Here is a 17,569-nt window from a genome sequence, read left to right on the forward strand (position 1 = left end):
CTAACCTTAGGGAGCATGAAAAACTTTCTAAAATGTGACTGAGATGGCAGGTGAGAGGGTACTTAATATACTTTAGAAAGATGAATTTGAGCCAGGCACAGTGGCACACGCCTTGGATCTCAAGTTCCAAGCAAGGTCAACCTGGGTGACACAGTGAGACCCTCAGCAATTTAGTTAGATGGTTTCAAAATAAAATTTAAAAGGAGCTGTTAAAAGTTCCCCTGGGTTAAATCATCAATACATTTAGAGAGAGAGAGAGAGAGAGAGAAAGAAGCTATATTTGATGTTCTTTGTATCTAACATATGTTGAAACAAAGTTAAACCTTATTTTATTTGTGTATTGATCTACATTTTTTTTCAGTTTAATTTTTAAAATTTTAATTTGTTATACATGACAGCAGAGTGCACTACAACTCATGGTACACAAACAGTGCACAAGTTTTCATATCTCTGTTTGTACATGGTCTTTATTTTATTACTATAATTAAGTACTTAAGGCTGAATAATTTTATAAAGACAAGGGGTTTATTTAACTCACAGTTCTGGATGCTCAAGAGATGCATCAGATTGGTCCGGTAAGGACCTCAGGGAAGATGGTGTCACAATGGTGGGAACACATACAAGAGGAAGAGAAAATATGGCCAGCCAGGAGAGCCAGAGAACTCTGGAGTGGCTGGTCTTTTTTTTTTATAACAACCCTCTTTTAAAAATTTGCTCAGGCTCCCACAAGAACTATCTTAATCCCTTCCAAGGGCATTCCCCAATGACATAAGGATCTCCTACAAGGCTCCACCTCTTAAAAATTTTAACATCACCTAAGGACCAAGTTTCCAACATAACAAACCCCTAGGAGACAAAACTATAGCCAAACAATGGTAACTGGCAAATATCTTATTCTCATAGAGCTGAAAGCAACTTAAAAAAATAAAATAAATTATTTTTATTATATCCAACACAATTGATCTTAGAAGTTGATACAGGGATTATGAAAACAGACTCACAGATGGACAATATCATCAAATGGGCAACTGAGATGTTGTATATATGTGAACAACTTCTGTATTTATGCATTTATTTGTGCATTTATGTTGCAACAGTATGATAGATGATTGTAGTAAGTGGTCCTCAATAAATAATTTCCATTTACATGACTTTCAAACACAATGCAAGCAGAAGCTCAGAAAGTACTTGCAGATAGGGACCTTTCCACTACCATGCATATCGTCTTAGGCAGGCCTGCTGGAGACCCACATTCCAGCCTGTACCTTTCTCTAGACAGGGGAGTGAGGTAATATTAGACCAACTAGCTCCCCGCCCATCCACCTGCTGGTTGTAGCTGCATGAACAAGTCCAGGCAAGAGCCCAAATTTATGACCCATGAGTCATAAACTAGTCATGAGTTAATTAAGACCAACTGTGATTTTAAGCCACTACATTTTTGGAGTACTCTGTTAACCCAGCAAGAAATAATTGAAACAGTATGTAAAAGTTAAGGAAGGCTAACTGCTGTAATAGACCCCCAAAACATAATGGCTCAAATAAAACATAATGGCTCAAATACAACAGAAGTCTATCTCTTGCTAGTACACAGTCCAAGCAGTTTTTAGATTGCTGGTAGGGAATCTCTGTTTCATTTTATCATTAGGTTTCAATCTGTCAGTCCTCACCATCTTCCATGTGTGGTTTCCAAGGTCACCTTAGGCAATGCCAACTAGATAGCAGAAGCAAAGAAAGCATAGCAAACTGAAAGTTTTATTGGGTCCAGCTAAGAAATTGGACATATCTCTTCTATTCATATCTCATACGCTAGAACTCAATCACATGACCCAGCCTAATTACAATGAAGGAGTGGGTGTGTGCATAGGAAGATAAGGAGAAAGCATTAATCTAAGTTTTTTAGGAAATAAAAATCAACAGATGCAGCATGGCATAGGGGAGTACAGGCTGAAGGCTAAAAACATCTGCAAGAGCACAAGATATCCCCAATGGGATTTTAGTTCTTTACTTATTAACCATATAATTTAGGAAAACTATGGGTTGACCTTCATTTCTTCATCTGCAAGCCAGGGGAATTATCATTTTCATTGGGTTGTTGTAAGGATTGAATATAATTTAACCCCTACACTTAGCAGAACATCTAATACATGATGGGCATTAATAGCTATTAACGTTACAATTGCAGCTAGGTTGCTTATTATGAGAAATTGGAGTATGGAGACATAGACTAGCACTAAACTCTTCAGGTAACGGTAGTTAGTGTTTGATGAACACATTTCCATTCTTAAGTCACCAAAGCCCAACTCCAAACAAACAAAAATAAATAAATAAAAGGAAGTTTATTTGGAATTTAACTTTTACAATTAGACATCTTTGCTAATCAGTGTCAATCCTCAGGTCATGTTATTATATCCCAATAAGATTTTTAATATTCAGAGATGTTCCAGATTATCTTTCCCAAAAGTGAACACCATGATATGTCCCACCCCATGTGCTTTGCTTATTGTGTGAACACTAACATGCCTTCCTTTGGGTAGTAGGTCTGTCTTCTTCCTGTGAACTCAAAAAGAACTTTGTGTCTTCTACCAGGGTGGAAGTGACCCTATGTGACTTGTGAGATGAGATTATAAAATGCAATTCTGCCTTGCTTTCTTGGAACAACTCTCTTGGAATCCCACCACTGCAGTGAGGAAGTCAAGTAGTTCTGTGGACATGCCATGTGTAGGTGTTCCTACAAACAGCCCTAGCTGAGGTCCCACTGACAGAGAGCAACAGCCACCAGACATGAGTGAGTGTTCAGCTGACTCCAGCCTCATCCTGCTGCGGCTCCACTGACTCTAGCTGATACCGCATGGAGCAGAGAGGAGCTGACCCTGACAATCCCAGCTCAAATGCAGATTTGTGAAAAAAATATTATTGCCATTTAAGCTGCTAAATTAGCAGTTCTTTGTTATTGCTGCAAAAATAATTGGAAAACTAAATATAACATTATTAGTAAAACTTTTGATTTTGTAAACAGGAGAAATAAAATATACTAAATAAAAATGAATAAAGGGAATATTTTTGAAGTGGTAAGAAAAGATAAATTAGATTTCCCTATAGCACCGTAACTATCTCCAAATACAATAGTGAAAAATTAATAATCAGAATGATATGCAGCAACATATACTTTGAAACATATTAAAAAATCCTACATATTTTTCAAATATTTATAAAAACATAAATTTATAGAAGATAGAGCAGAAGGAGACATATTATTAAATATACTATATTAAATATACTAGCTTATCTATAAGATTGAGAATGGGAAAAACAGAAATCAAAAGATATAAATGAAACAGCCAAGAGAGTGTTCTGTAATTGTTGACCCCGATTCACACAAGTAGAATCTATTTCCTGCTCTCTTGTGCAGTTAGGTGTGGCCAAATGATATTAGTCTTACAATGGAATGTAGGTAGAAGGAATATATGTTATTTCCAGGACAGACTACTTAGTAAAGAAAACTAATAGATACCAAGGATAGACCAGATCCTACTCAGGGTCATAAAAAAACTTCACAAATTTCATATATATATATATACACATACATACATACACACACACACATATTGATTTCTAGTTGGTTCCATTATGAAATGTGTGTGTGTGTGTGTACAGAAAGATACCCAAAGAATCTCAAAACAGTGGAAAATGATAAGCAACACATTTCTAAATAATGCAGTTGCCAAAAATGAAGTCTCAAAGGAAATTAAAAAATATACTGAAGTGAATGAAAATACAATATATATAAAATGACTGATGTGAAGCTAAAGCAATGCTTGCAGAGATATTTACAGCATTAAATACTTAGAAAGAAAGGGGCTCAGTGGCACAGCATATGCTTACAATGCACATATATGAGGCCTTGGGTTCCAACTCCAGTGTTTTTTTAAAAAAAAAGGAAAGGAAAAAAAAGGTGTCAAATCTATAAAAAAATTCCCATCTCAAGGAATTAGGAAAAAAAAAAAAAGAGCAAAATAAGCCAAAAGCTAGCAGAAGAAAGAACATAAAAAATAAAAAAGAGTAGAAATTAATGAAGTTGAAATTAGACAAATAGAGAATGGAGAAAAATAAATCAAAACAAAAGCTTATTCTTTGATATGTCAATACAATTGACAAACTAATATTGACTAAAGATGGTGAGAGTGACAAAAGAGACAGGTAAGAAAAAGAAAGACAGGAATTACCAATGCCACGAATGAAAGCGGAGATTATTATAGATCCAGCAGACATTGTAAGGATAATAAAGAACTATATAAACCACTCTGCATGTAAATTTGACAACTGAACTGAAATACTAACACCTTAAAATCTATGAACTATCAAAATTTCACCCAAGATGAAACAGATAACTTGAAGCCATAACCACTAAAGAAATTGAATTAATGGCTTAAAAATTTTTGATAAGGAAGTCTCTAGGGCCCAGATTGTTTTACTGCTGAATTGTGTCAAACAAAATAATAAATAAGCAATTTAAAACCACGTCTTCCAGGAAGTAGAAGAAAACAACTTATAAGAAGGGTTTGGGGCTGGGGATGTGGCTCAAGGAGTAGCGCGCTCACCTGGCATTTGTGTGGCCCGGGTTCGATCCTCAGCACCACATACAAACAAAGAAGTTATGTCCACCGAAAACTAAAAAATATATTTTTTTAAAAAAATTCTCTCTCTTAAAAAAAAAAAAAAAAGAAGGGTTTGGAGGGCAGGGTTGCAAAGTTCATACACAAAAATTAATCTTACTTCTGTGGACTGGCACTGAATATGTCAAAACTGAAATTAAAAACACGACACTAGGGGTGGGGCTGTAGCTCAGTGGTAGAGCCCTTGACTCTCAGGTGTGAGGCCCTAGGTTTGATCCTCAGCACCACATAAAAAAAATAAATAAATAAAAATAAATAAATAAATAAATAAATAAATAAATAAATATATTGTGTCCATGTACAACTAAAAAAATATTTTTTAAAAAACAGGATACTATTTACAATTGATCTCCAAATTTTTCTTCAGTCTAAATCTAACAAACCACTGCAGAATTTGTATGAAGAAAACTAGAAACTTCTCATGAAAAAGTTTTTAAAAGACTGAAATAAACAGAGAACAGTGTGTGCTTATGATTCACAGACTGAAGATGTTAATTCTCCCCAAACTAATTCATTGGCTTAATGCAATTTTTATCTGAAATATTTTTTTTGTAGATAAGAGAACTATGGAAATGTAAGAAAATCAGTAAAATCACACTGCCCAGTTTCAAAATTATTGCTCTCTCTATAGAAATCAAGACAATTAGGTACCTGGTAGAGGGACAGATACATGTCAGCAGAATAGGACATAAGTAAATTCACGTAAGTAAAGTCAATGGATTTTGACAAAAAGGCAAAAGCAATTCTAAGGAGAAAGGATTTCTTTTTTCAACAAATAGTGTTAGAAGAATGATATCCTTAGCTAAAAATGAACCTTGACCTAAACGTCACATTTGAAAGCAAAAATCCACTCATTTTGTTCAGGATTACTGTGGTAGTTACATGCATCTCTATATGATTAAATTTCATGCAAATGTGAAGAGTAAAGCCATCAAACTTTTAAAAGATAACACTACAGAGAATTTTTATGACCCAAGGCTAGGTGGAGTTCTTAGACATAATGCTAAAATCATGATTCATAAAAGAAAACTACCAATAAGTTGGACTTTATCAAACCAAATCATTTTGCTAAGAAAGATCTTGTTAAGAGTATGAAATACAAGGTGCAGACTGGGAGATAATATTTGTGATTCATAATTCTGACAGGAGACTTATATTCAGAATTTAAAAATCTCTAAAAGCAACAGTAAAAAAAAAAAAAGTCCAAGTAGAAAATGTGCAAAAAGACAAACACTTCATCAAAGAGATTATTCAAATGTTCAATGTTAAGCACATGAAATGATGTTCAATACCATTAACTACTGAAAAAATACAAATTAAAGTCATGATGATATAAATACCTATTAGAATGACATGGAAAAAACAAACAAATAACAACTCCTGATAAGAACATAAAGCAGCTGGATCTCTCATACACCAAAAGTGGGAATACAAAACAATGCTCTGAAAAAGAGTTTGACAGTTTTTTTTTTAATAAAGTTAAATGTAGACAGTAAGACTCAAAAATTGTACTCCTGGATATTTACAGAAATGAGAACATGTGTCCACACAAGAATCTGCACATAAATATTTATAGCAACTTTCTTTGAATAGCTGACAACTTGAAATCACCCAAAAGTCCTTCAATAAGTGAATGGATAAGCTGTGGTTTATCCGCACACTCAAATACTATTTGGCAGTAAAAAAAGAACAAACCATTGCTACATGCAACACACTGAAAGAATTTCAAGGTTGTTAGCCTGACCAAAAAGAAGCCAATCTAAAAAGGTTATATGCATTGTGTGATTCCACTTATATATATATATATATTAAAAAGACAAAATTGTGGTGATGGAGAACAGATCAGTGGTTGCCAGGCAGGGGTTACATTTGTAGAGAGGGTTATGATTATAAAACGGAGCCCGAGTGCTTCTTTGTGGTGATTAAATCATTTTGTTCAGGATTACTGTGGTAGTTACATGCATCTATATATATGTGATTAAATTTCACTGAATGATATGTAGAGAGAAAACAAGTAATTGATAAAATTCAAATGCATCTCCAGGCTAGTAGGCAGTATCATACAAATGTCAGTTTTTTGGTATTGATAATGTAGAGGTTATATATAGGTTATATAAGATTTTACTATTAGAGGATTTAGGAATGCTGGGTGAAGGTACATAGGGATTCTCGCTACTTTTTACAATTCCTTGTGACTATGAAATTTATTTTCTAAAATTTTTTTTAGATGTTGTTGAACATTTGTTGTTGAACATTTATTTTATTCATTTATTTATATGTATTGCTGAGAATTGAACCTAGTGCCTCACATAAGCCAGGCAATGCTCTACCACTGAGCCACAGCCCCAGCCTTAAAATTATATTTTTAAAAAATGAAAAAAATTGGTATGAGATTCTATTATCTATGCTAATAATAAACTATGAAAAACATCAACCCTGTCTTACATTTCTCCCTAAACTTATTCCACACTTTCCTATTTGTAGCTCTCCTTTCTCTTCCCTCCTCCTCTCTCATCTTTGGAAATAAGCATACTAAAGCAAAGTCTCTTAAAATTGCAGCTTTCTAAAGCAGTTTTCAAGAACTTTGTGACTTTGCTGTTATTCTCCACTTCCCATCACTCCCCCCAGAAAAGCAGCTAAATTCCTCATATTTATTTAAGGGGGGCTTCCTGAGGTCTACTGCCTTATGGTGTCTTTGCCTTTTACTTATAAGAGGAATCTTGATGAGTTCCATTTTCTAGGGATTGCTTCAAAGAAGAGTCCTTTGTAGCCTGGGCTGTTCTTTTCATTACTGATACTCCCTGCAAGAACACAAAGTGTATGTCATGCTAGGTACCCAGAAAAAGATTATTGGAAGACACAACAAGGTATTAAATAAATTAGAGAACAAAAAGAATATTTTTCACTTACAAGAGAGAACAAACTCAAAATTGCTTCTGAAGAGCCATCTCACTTGATTTCATCATAATAAACAGATGCAATGATTCCTCATAAATTCCATCTGTTATATAATAAAATATCTATGTATTATATACCAAAATTTTTTTCTTGCAGCTTTCATATGAAGAGGATCCTAACATTTTATAATACAACATCTAATCCTGGCTATATCCAGATTTTGTGCCAATGTTAAAGACTTTCCAAATCCTGCCCTGGCCCATAAATTCCAAAACTCCTTGAACCTATTCAAGAAATTCATCTTTTCCTGGCTCCATGAGATGAAAAATTGTACATTGCAAACAAACAACAACAATCATGATCATAATCATTGAAAAATTATTTGTTTTATCTAAAAAGCAAAAGAACTAGAAGCCTCTAAATGACAGTAATGGGGCCCGATGATAGGCTTTAGGATTCAAATTACAATGATCCTTAGCCCAAGAGGGATCCTCTTTAGTGATGGAGGAAAAACACTTCAAACTGACATGAATAGTACTATAAAATCCTACAACTGTTTTTGTAAGTGCAAAATTCTATTTTTTATAATTATAAAATTATGAGGTGATAGATCAACTTTCACCAGTCTGATTTGCCTGGTGTTCTTCCTCATTTTCCCCCTTTCCTCTATTCTTGGCAAAATTTTATGAATTAATCAAAAAAAGCACTCAGGTATTATTTACATACTTATCCAGTCCAGATAAAATTCAAATGATTTTTTAAGTTTCTCAAGCTTTACTCATATTGGCTTTTAAAAATTTTTCTTGCTAAAAGTAACAGAAAAGAAAAAAAAGTTAGTCATGAACTAGAATAACGGCCTTGGCTACTATGTTGTAAGATAAGAAAGGCAGGAAAACTAGAACCTTTTGATGTGATTTAAATTTTTGGTTTAAGAATATGGAGGTCTGTTGAATATAAACATTAGAGAGTCTTATTAGAGAAGAATCCAGGTAATACTCCTGATGATATCCCTTTAGACAAATTGAAATGAATTTAGTTTAAAAACAATTATGCTGACTCACTGTTTTTACCATCATGTAAAATGTCAGTACAAAGTGCTAGTTTGTACAAGACTTGGATTTAGTTTTTTTAGGATTTAAATTCTCTAAAACTTGGATTATGGATCTTGATTTAATCATGTGAAATTCTTATGCTACAAATCATAAGGATTAAGTGTGTAAACATGAATTGTAATTTTTAGAGCCACAGTTTTAAGAAGTTAGGCTCATATTTACTAGATTTAATTAATAAACAGTATTTAGATACTCTTGACAATTTCTAAGTAAGTTGTCTGCTGAAGCCCAAACTGCCAAAACAAAAAGGAAGTGTTACAGGCAAAGGGAAGGACAAGTGCCAAGGCCCTTGATCTTAGGCAAAATGGGGCTTGCCTAGTGTATTTTTAGGAACAGATTTGAGGAAACAAATAAGGAAAATATTGAGAGAAGATAAGGTAGAGAGGACACAGGGAAGGGTACGTACAGGTATGTTCGCACACACGCATTCCAGGTGTTATAGGGCCTTTTAGGTCTCTAAGATGGGAGCCATGAGGTTGGGGGTTCACACAGGAGTAGCATGATCTGACATTATACTGGTTAGCTTATAATTTAACTCCTATTCCTTGATCCATCCACTTTAGACAAGAATGCTCACTGAGCTGGGGGCAGTGATGCACACTGGTAATCCCAGAGACTCAGGAGGCTGAGGCAGGAGGATCGAGAGTTCAAAGATAACCTCAGCAACTTAGTGAGACCCTGTCTTTAAATAAAATACAAAAAAGGGGGGGGGCTGGGATGTGGCTCAGTGGTTAAGTCAATCCTTGGTACAAAAAAAAAAAAGGGAATGCTCATTAAAATATTATTTATAGTAGTAAAATACTAGGTCGGGGGATTATTCAACCACAGGCATTGTGATATTGTGCCACAACTATTAAAAGGAATACTTGCAAATACAAAAAAATGATGATAAATGGAATGACTGAGAAAAGTAGTTCTAAAACACTATATATTACCTCATGATTATATATGCCTGGAAAAAATTCTGGAAAGACATCTACCAGTGAATTAAAAGAGAACAAATTCCTGGAGAGATGAAGAAAGCAAAAAAACATAAGGAATATTTTTCTTTTGTGCTTCCTTGTGTTGTTAAAAGCTCCTAGGACAGATGTTTATTATATACAGTGAGAAAAAAATTATTTGGAAATATTCCAAGGATGCATTACTAGATCTATAGGCTAGAATGACCTTTTTCTTTGCTTTACCTTAAAAGCTCAAAACAATCACCCATGATGAGAACTGGACATCTAATACGTATCTATACACATTAATTGTTCCATAAAAAAAGCTCAAAACAATTATATGCAACCCATTTCAGTCCTGTAATAATAAAAAAATACATTAACTAGGTGGCATGTTAACTGACTTGTGGCTAACAAGTCTCTATAATGAGCCAGTGACACTCAGCAAGGGCTTAGAGAAGGTTAACTGCCCTGAACCACTGCTGAAACTAGTACCATTTTTTTCTCTCTAGAACATAGTAGCACTTACTGATGTAACCTAGTTAGCCAATTTTTTGATAATAAGTCTATACATTTCTCTTACTATGACTCAAAAATGCCAAGATTCTAAGACAAGGAGAAGCTTTTGGTTGATAAGAACCTCCGGCCAACAGGGCATCAGAGAAGACATATCCAGTGGGTACTGAGAAATAAACAGCCATACATGGAGAGGGTCCAGGACCATCTGGTGGATTCTCTTCAGTGTTTCAGAGATCTGTTCTAGTTTTTGGTTGCTGTGCAACAAATACCCTGAACCTAGTGGTATAAAACAATAGTCACGCCTTATCACCTCTCTGGACTCAGGTAGTTCTTTGGGCTTTCCTCATTTGCTTGTGGTCAGATGCTGGCTGGAGCTGGAGTCATCTAGAAGACCTCCTCACTCATATGTCTGGTGGCTGATGTTGCCTGGGATTTCTCACAGCAGAAGCTTGCCAGCAAGGAGAAGATTCCTGAGACAGGTAAAAGTCTTTTCTAATGAAGTCATAAAGTATCACTTCTGCTGTACTCTAATTAGCTAGACAAGAGTGACAGCCCATACTCAAGAGTGAAACTGACACCATCTCTCCTAATGGGAGAAGTGTCAAAAGAATTTGCAGGCAGTTTAAAACCATTAGTCTACATTCTAGCCTGATGCAGCCTTCCCTGCAAAACAGTCACCTCTTCCAAGATTTTCTGAAGTCCTCTTAACCCATCAGGATTAAGCTAGTGCTATAGGACCCCGTGACATGTAAATTGGCTCAGGGTACAGAACCAGTCCCTCTGGTGAAGTTTCCCAAGTACTAATCCTCACTATCTTTAGTTCCATAACTAAGGAGAAAAATTGTCTACTCCTCTTCATGCACCCAACATTGGTGAGCTGCTGGGATGGAGGTGAGCAATCTGATGTTTTTCAAGGGGAAGCATATAATAGCCATTTGTTCATAACAATTCTGAAATACCTTTGGGTCCAGTTCTGTTCTCTGGGAACACTCCAATTTTTGCCTCTCAGTTCTTGGGCCTGCCCTTTAAATTCTTTCCTGTTCAAATAAAAAATATTGTCTGGGGAGTAGCTCAGTGGTAGACCACTTGCTTAGTATGCAGGAGGACCCGAATTCAATTACCAGCCCTGCAAAAATAAAAAGCAGCTAGAGTTTGCAGTTGATTATTTGTAGAAGTTGAGGGTTCAAAGGCTATTTTTCATTTTTTATTGTTTTCATTCCTACTAGTCTAAGCTGTGGTACGTCTGCTAATATAGTTATCTAAAAAACTTGTGGTTTACTGTGAATCTTACTAGAGATTTACTCCATTACACAAATGCCAAACCCACAAATCTCTCTGGGACAAGCTTTCCTACCTTGACCTCTTTGTAATGCTGCTTTGGGAGAAGGCCATGAAGGTTCTTAAGCCCTCTCCTTCACCTTTTATTAAATGGGGAGGACCAATGAGGCACACACTTGGAAGGCTTTGTATGTGTGCAGTGCAGGAATGAATCCGGGGCCTCAAACATGCAAGAAAAGCACTCTACCACTGGGTACACCTCCCAGCCCGGTCTGTTGAAAGGGTCTTTGGGGCCTCATCTAAAATCTCCCTGAGGTCTTCCAGATACACCCTTGGCTTCATCTTCAGAACATGTTTTCCTGGGTTTGTTCTCTGGACAGGAGCTATTTCTTAATTTCAGTGTCCTTTGCCATCTGGGCAGGCTTGGAATAAGAATGTTAATAACAATTTTAAAAAGTTATCAAGTCTTGGTTCCTTTATTTAATAATGCTTCAGCTTTTCTTTTTATTTCAGGCAGATAGAAGACACGTTGCCCTTCAACAATCTGCCTGGAGACCTGAATAGTTATTCTTTGAATTATTAGACACATTTCTTATTCACTATGATATTGAATGTGGTCGTGTTGCAAAAACCTTTGTTGTGACATAGCAAAAAATCCTTTCCTCCAAATTCTAATAACATTTTCTTCATTTTTCTTTATGCCCTGACAGGCCCAAGATCCATCAGGCTTCCACCAAGTTTCCTCAGTTTTGCCAATTTCCACCTGTTGCCTAGTCACAAACTTATCAGTGTTTTGTAATGGCAGGCCCTACTTAGATAATAACCTATGCCATAATCTCTCGGTCCTGCACACCTGCTGGCCTCAGCTGGGATTTCCACTCTACTTGGAGCCTCATGCAATTGCAGCCAGATGGTTGGGATTGGAATCTTGAAGGCTTCCTTGCAGGACTGGTGGTTAATGGAGGCTGCTGGTTTGGATGCTCACAAGCAAGCCCCTCCACAAGAACTAGGATTCCTTGCAGTATACTGACTGCCCAGCAAAAGCAATCCTCCCAAGACAGCCAGGTAGAAGTTGTATTGCTATTTCTAACCTAGACTCCAAAATCACAGAGCATCATTCCCACAGCATTCTACTATTCAAGGAGAAAAAGTACACTCTACTTTGAGGAGTGTTGGAAACTTCTATGCACATCATTAAAAACCTCCTGGCCTCTGTTCTTTTCAGTCATAAAGGTATTTGAGGTGTGTCATGCTCACAACTGAGGAAAGCAGTCTAGGACAGTCAAGTCAGTGAGCACATTTAGCTTCTAGGGCTTGACTTATTCATTTTCTGTGACCTTCAGCAAAACACCTGGTCTCTCCAAGCCAACTGCTTCATCTGATTCTACAAATATGAAAGTGTAATTTCCAATAAAGGGAGTTAGTACAGGTGGGCTAATGAGAACACACTTGCCTTTTAAAATTTTTATTTAATTTTTTTATTTTAGTTATACATGACAGTAGAATGCACTTTTTGTATGATACATCTTATATAATGGAATATAATTCTCATTCTTCTGGTTGTACATGATATAGAATTACACTGGTCTTATTTATGTACATAGGGAATAATGTCTGATTTATTCTACTATTCTTCCTACCTCCATAACCCTTCCCCACTCCTCAATCCTCTCTACCTAAAGTAACTTTATTCTTCCTTGCAGTGCCCCCCCCCAATTGTGAATTAGCATATCAGAGAAAACATTCAGCTTTTGTTTTTTGGGGATTGGCTTATTTCACTTAGAATGATATTCTCCAGCTCCAATCCAAGTAGCACTGATCATTAAGAGAATTGGTAATATATTTACTGTCTTACTGAACTATTTGTGGCTGACAAAAAAATGTGTAGACTACAAGGTTTTTTGAAACATTCTCAGCATATAATGTTTTCTGAGTGAAACACTCTACTTTGGCTTGTGACCAAGCCCACTCTAAAGCAATGACAATTCTAAGCTGAGGGGGATATATATTCTTTGGTTTAAAAGTTAACCAGCCTAAATATAAAGTCTATTCAGAAAGACTGAACATCCCTCCCCATTCCTGCATTATCACGTCAGCAAAATATAAATACTATTTGGGAATGGTGAAACACATTTATTTAGTGTCATCCAAGTATAAACCACTGGGATAGGTATATATATATTTCATTTCCACCTACTGGCTTAAAGGCTACTACATGAGATCACACAAGTGTGTAGATAACTATAACAAATGGCATTATGCTAATGAGCATGACTCAGTTCTTAGAAATGATGAGTTTTAAGAAGGGAGGGTTCACAATAGGTCAGCACAGGGAATAGCCTCTGTAAGCAAGGGCATTTTGAGAAAGCCCTTGTGGAAATGGTAGGACATTCACAACCAAAATGTGAGGGGAAAATAATCTCAACATTTATTCCCCTGGATCACTACAAAAGTCTGTTGAGGAAATACTTTCAGTGGGGCTTAAGATACATGGAAATAGGTGACTGAAAAGATAGTCTGAAACATTAAGAGTCTGAAACATTAAGAGTATTTAGGTGTTAAAATTTCCTAAGCTCAACTATAAAGTAAGTGCCTCAATAAAACTGTAAAAATCCAGCTCTAAATTCTCTTCAAAATGACCTGACAACTCCCCTTGACTAAGCATTAAGGTTTTCATTGTCTGCCTTTGGAGGTATGGGGCTCCCAAGGACATTGACCCATCTGTCCTCTCCTTTCACTTTAACCTCTGAGTTTTCTAGGATCAAGAAAGCATCCTACTAATATAACACACCCTCACTGATCATGCTAGCAAGACAAAAAGGAGCTGATACTTTTGATACAGGAATTCCCTAGACTGACATCTTAACTTCTGTTTTTTGCAACTTCTCTTTCAAGTTTTGGGAGCCAGGAAACCTGATCATCATAAACATAATTTCAGTTCAGTTGCCTCCCAACGGTTTCTTCTTGGGTAAATCACTTAACATCCCCAAGTTTCCCCATAGTGAAATTGGAGTTTGAGATGAAACCAGATTTTTCCACTTTTGCTGGTGGGTAGGCTCCATCTAAATTATAGGAATCTACTGTTGACAAAGCCAGTTTTAGTGGTAGCAGCTTTCGCACATTGAAGTGGTGGCTGGGGTCAGTTCCCAGGATTGCAGCCAGAAAAGCCAGATTAATCTCCATTACTACTGAAGTCACCTGTTGCAGCTTTCAGTGGTGGGCTACGCAACCCCCACACCTAATCTAGTATTGCAGAGACCCCAGCAGCTTCCTGCTGATTTCTTCCTGGGTTTTTGTTCTAGGATTGCAAGAAACCCAAGGACAAAGAAGGTGAGAGTGAAAGGAGTAGGATTTGAGAAGAAAAGCAGCAGATCTCTCACTGGAGAAGGGACCCGATAGCAAGTTGCCACCCAAGTGTACCAGTCTAGAAATTAATTAATGTAGCTATCAGGTAGGGTGCTGGTCTATAGCCTTTACTCAGGTCTGTCCAGTCCTATCCTTCCCTGTGGACACCCTCCCCCCCCAGGTTAATTTTATACAGTGGTCTTTACATTTAAAGAAAAGCCCTTTTTTGGCTTTTAAGTGGCTGCCTGTTTTACTATCTATCCTTTTATTCAGTATTAGTTAAAATGTCTGTAATCCCAGTGACTGGGGAGGCTGAGGCAGGAGGGTCACAAGTTTAAGGCCATACTTGGCAACTTAGTGAGACCTTGTCTGAAAAACAAAAACAAAAAAGCAAAACCACAAATAGGACCAGGGATGTAACTCAGTGGCAGAGAGCCTCTGAGTTCAATCACCAGTACCAAATCAATCAAAAATCAATCAATAAATAAAATCCCTTACTGACTGGGTTTTTTAAAGGATGAACCAAGACTACTTGGCATGCAGGTTGACACAGTGAATGCTCAAATAACAGAGCTATCACTAGTAGTAGCATAATCGCATTGATTTAAAACCCTGATAAGAATTAACATAAAGACTGATGTGAACAGCTTCACTCATAGTCGTACTTTTAAGATAGTTAGGTAGTCAATCTATACATCATATTTATAAGTCCAGATATACTGCTAAGCATGTTAGTTTCTTCCACACACCAATAGAAATTAACATACTGAAAAAATACTGCAATAATGTTTCTAAAGCCAGTCATTGACTTTAAGTATTTAGAAATGGCTCTTATGTGCCAGAATCTATTCAAGGTGCAGGGGATATGTGATGAACAAGACAGAAAAAGGTCCCTGCTCAAATGGAGTGCACATCCAAGTGGGAGAAGAGACACTAAATAAGCAGACAGGATGAGGTGAGTAGTGATAAGTGCTAGTAAGAAAGGAACAGGAATCAGAATAATGGGGGTGATCATCTTCTTTAGATAGAAGCACCAAAGACTGACAGATTTTACATTTATTTCACTCTTCCACAATAAGTGTTGTGAAATCAGGGACTTTTGATAGTTTTGAGCACTATCATACCCCTGGGACTGAAATACTACCCAACACATAACTGGCACTGAGTGAGCTAAGTAATGAGAAGTCTATCATATTAAGGTTGTGAAGGAGGTAAGTACCTTTCTTGAATGTTGAATCAACTATATATTTTTTTATTCAATGCCTTTCTGAGGAAGTGACATTTATATGCAGATGTAAATAAAGACCAGTCAAGAGATTTGGAGGAAGACCATAAATATTATCTTTTTTTAAAAAAAATCTATCTTGCTTTTCTTTTTCCAGCATTGACTCAGTGGGCCTAAAAGAGCTTTAGTAGTGGATCTTCCAAAAAATAAAGAACAAATCCACTTGTTAAGAAACTTATTTCTCAAGTATTTTATGGAGAATCAAAAGTTCTATAAACTTATAATAGATGAATTAAATATTTAAATTTTTAAAGAATGAGCTATATATATATATATATAAGTACTTGGTGAAAATTTATATAAACTCGAGATGGGTTAAACTCTTTTAAGCTACAAAGGTCAAAACCCAGAAATGCAGCTTTCCAATTTAGGCCTGGAAGAATGACTCTCATCAAGATGGGTGGTGAGATGACTCATGTGCCATTCATGAGGTGGTGACCCACCAATACACTAATCAACATTTACAAGTGCATCTACACAGACTTTAAGAAGCATGTCGCTCAGTGGTACAGCGTGTGCTAGCATGTGTGAGGTCCTGGGTTCTATCCCCAGCACCAAAGGGTGTTATGGGGGTGGAGAGAGATTGATTTCCAGAAATTTGCCATGAAGACAGGGATTCCACATGTGTACAAGGATCCCAGGCTCAACAATGCTGTTCCATACCACACTGTTACGTTAAAAACTAATCAGTGCCTAGGAAAGCTTGCAGTGAGAAAAAGGTCTCTAAAAGAATGTATAAGAGAGAAATGGGAAGGGGGAGCTGGCCACTTCCCTTATCTCCAATCCTTGGGAAAGGATCTGAAGAGAGTGACCTTGGTTGTAAAGGAATATACTCATAAAACATCCAAAGATAGTCACCTGCACATTGGGCATGCAAACTATAATATATTTCCCTAGCTTGTAGGCACTGTGCAGCTCTCCATTATATCCTGGCCTGCTGCTGGCAAGGAGTGAATAATAAAATGTTCAAACCTCTCTGACAGTCCTCCAAGTTCTTTCTTTGGGTCTGAAAAACAGTACACTGGGGGGCTGTGCAGTGCCGGAGTTGAACATATATCCATGTGTTTCTGTCCAGAAAAATATAATGAGGATGAATATAAACAAAATAGGTTCTATATTTTACACAATTATAACCACTTTCAAAAATCTAGATAATGTGAATGAGAATTATCTGGTGATTATAAAATAGTGTTATACAACAAAAGCAAAACAAAAACAAAGGCAAAGAATGTGATAATGTTTACAAAATGTACAGATGCTGAACAGTAAAAATAAAGAAAAAATTCAAAGACAAAATATAAGGTGAAAAACACATTTGCAACAGAGATTTAAAAGTTTTAATGTTAAAAATATATAAAAACTGTTAAAAGCAACAGCCCCAAATAGAAAATAGCCATAAACAAGTAATTCACAAAGAAATGGTCAGGATACTAAAAAAAAAAAAAAAAAAGATGTTCAACTATAGTCACAATGACAAAAATGTAATGAAATCTGACTTTTTTGCTTATTAGACTAATA

The 17,569-nt window shown here is 36.2% G+C and overlaps 1 long non-coding RNA gene across 1 annotated transcript; it reads left to right on the plus strand.

The window, feature by feature from the left end:
• The first annotated feature begins 8,762 nt into the window (after positions 1-8,762).
• LOC120891964 (uncharacterized) lies at positions 8,763-17,026 on the plus strand. Its single transcript, XR_005736559.2, has 2 exons — positions 8,763-10,622; positions 12,132-17,026. It is a non-coding gene; the product is annotated as an uncharacterized LOC120891964 (long non-coding RNA).
• The last annotated feature ends 543 nt before the right edge of the window (positions 17,027-17,569 follow it).

This window comes from Ictidomys tridecemlineatus, chromosome 2 (assembly GCF_052094955.1).
Source record: "Ictidomys tridecemlineatus isolate mIctTri1 chromosome 2, mIctTri1.hap1, whole genome shotgun sequence".
Lineage (NCBI taxonomy): Eukaryota > Metazoa > Chordata > Mammalia > Rodentia > Sciuridae > Ictidomys > Ictidomys tridecemlineatus.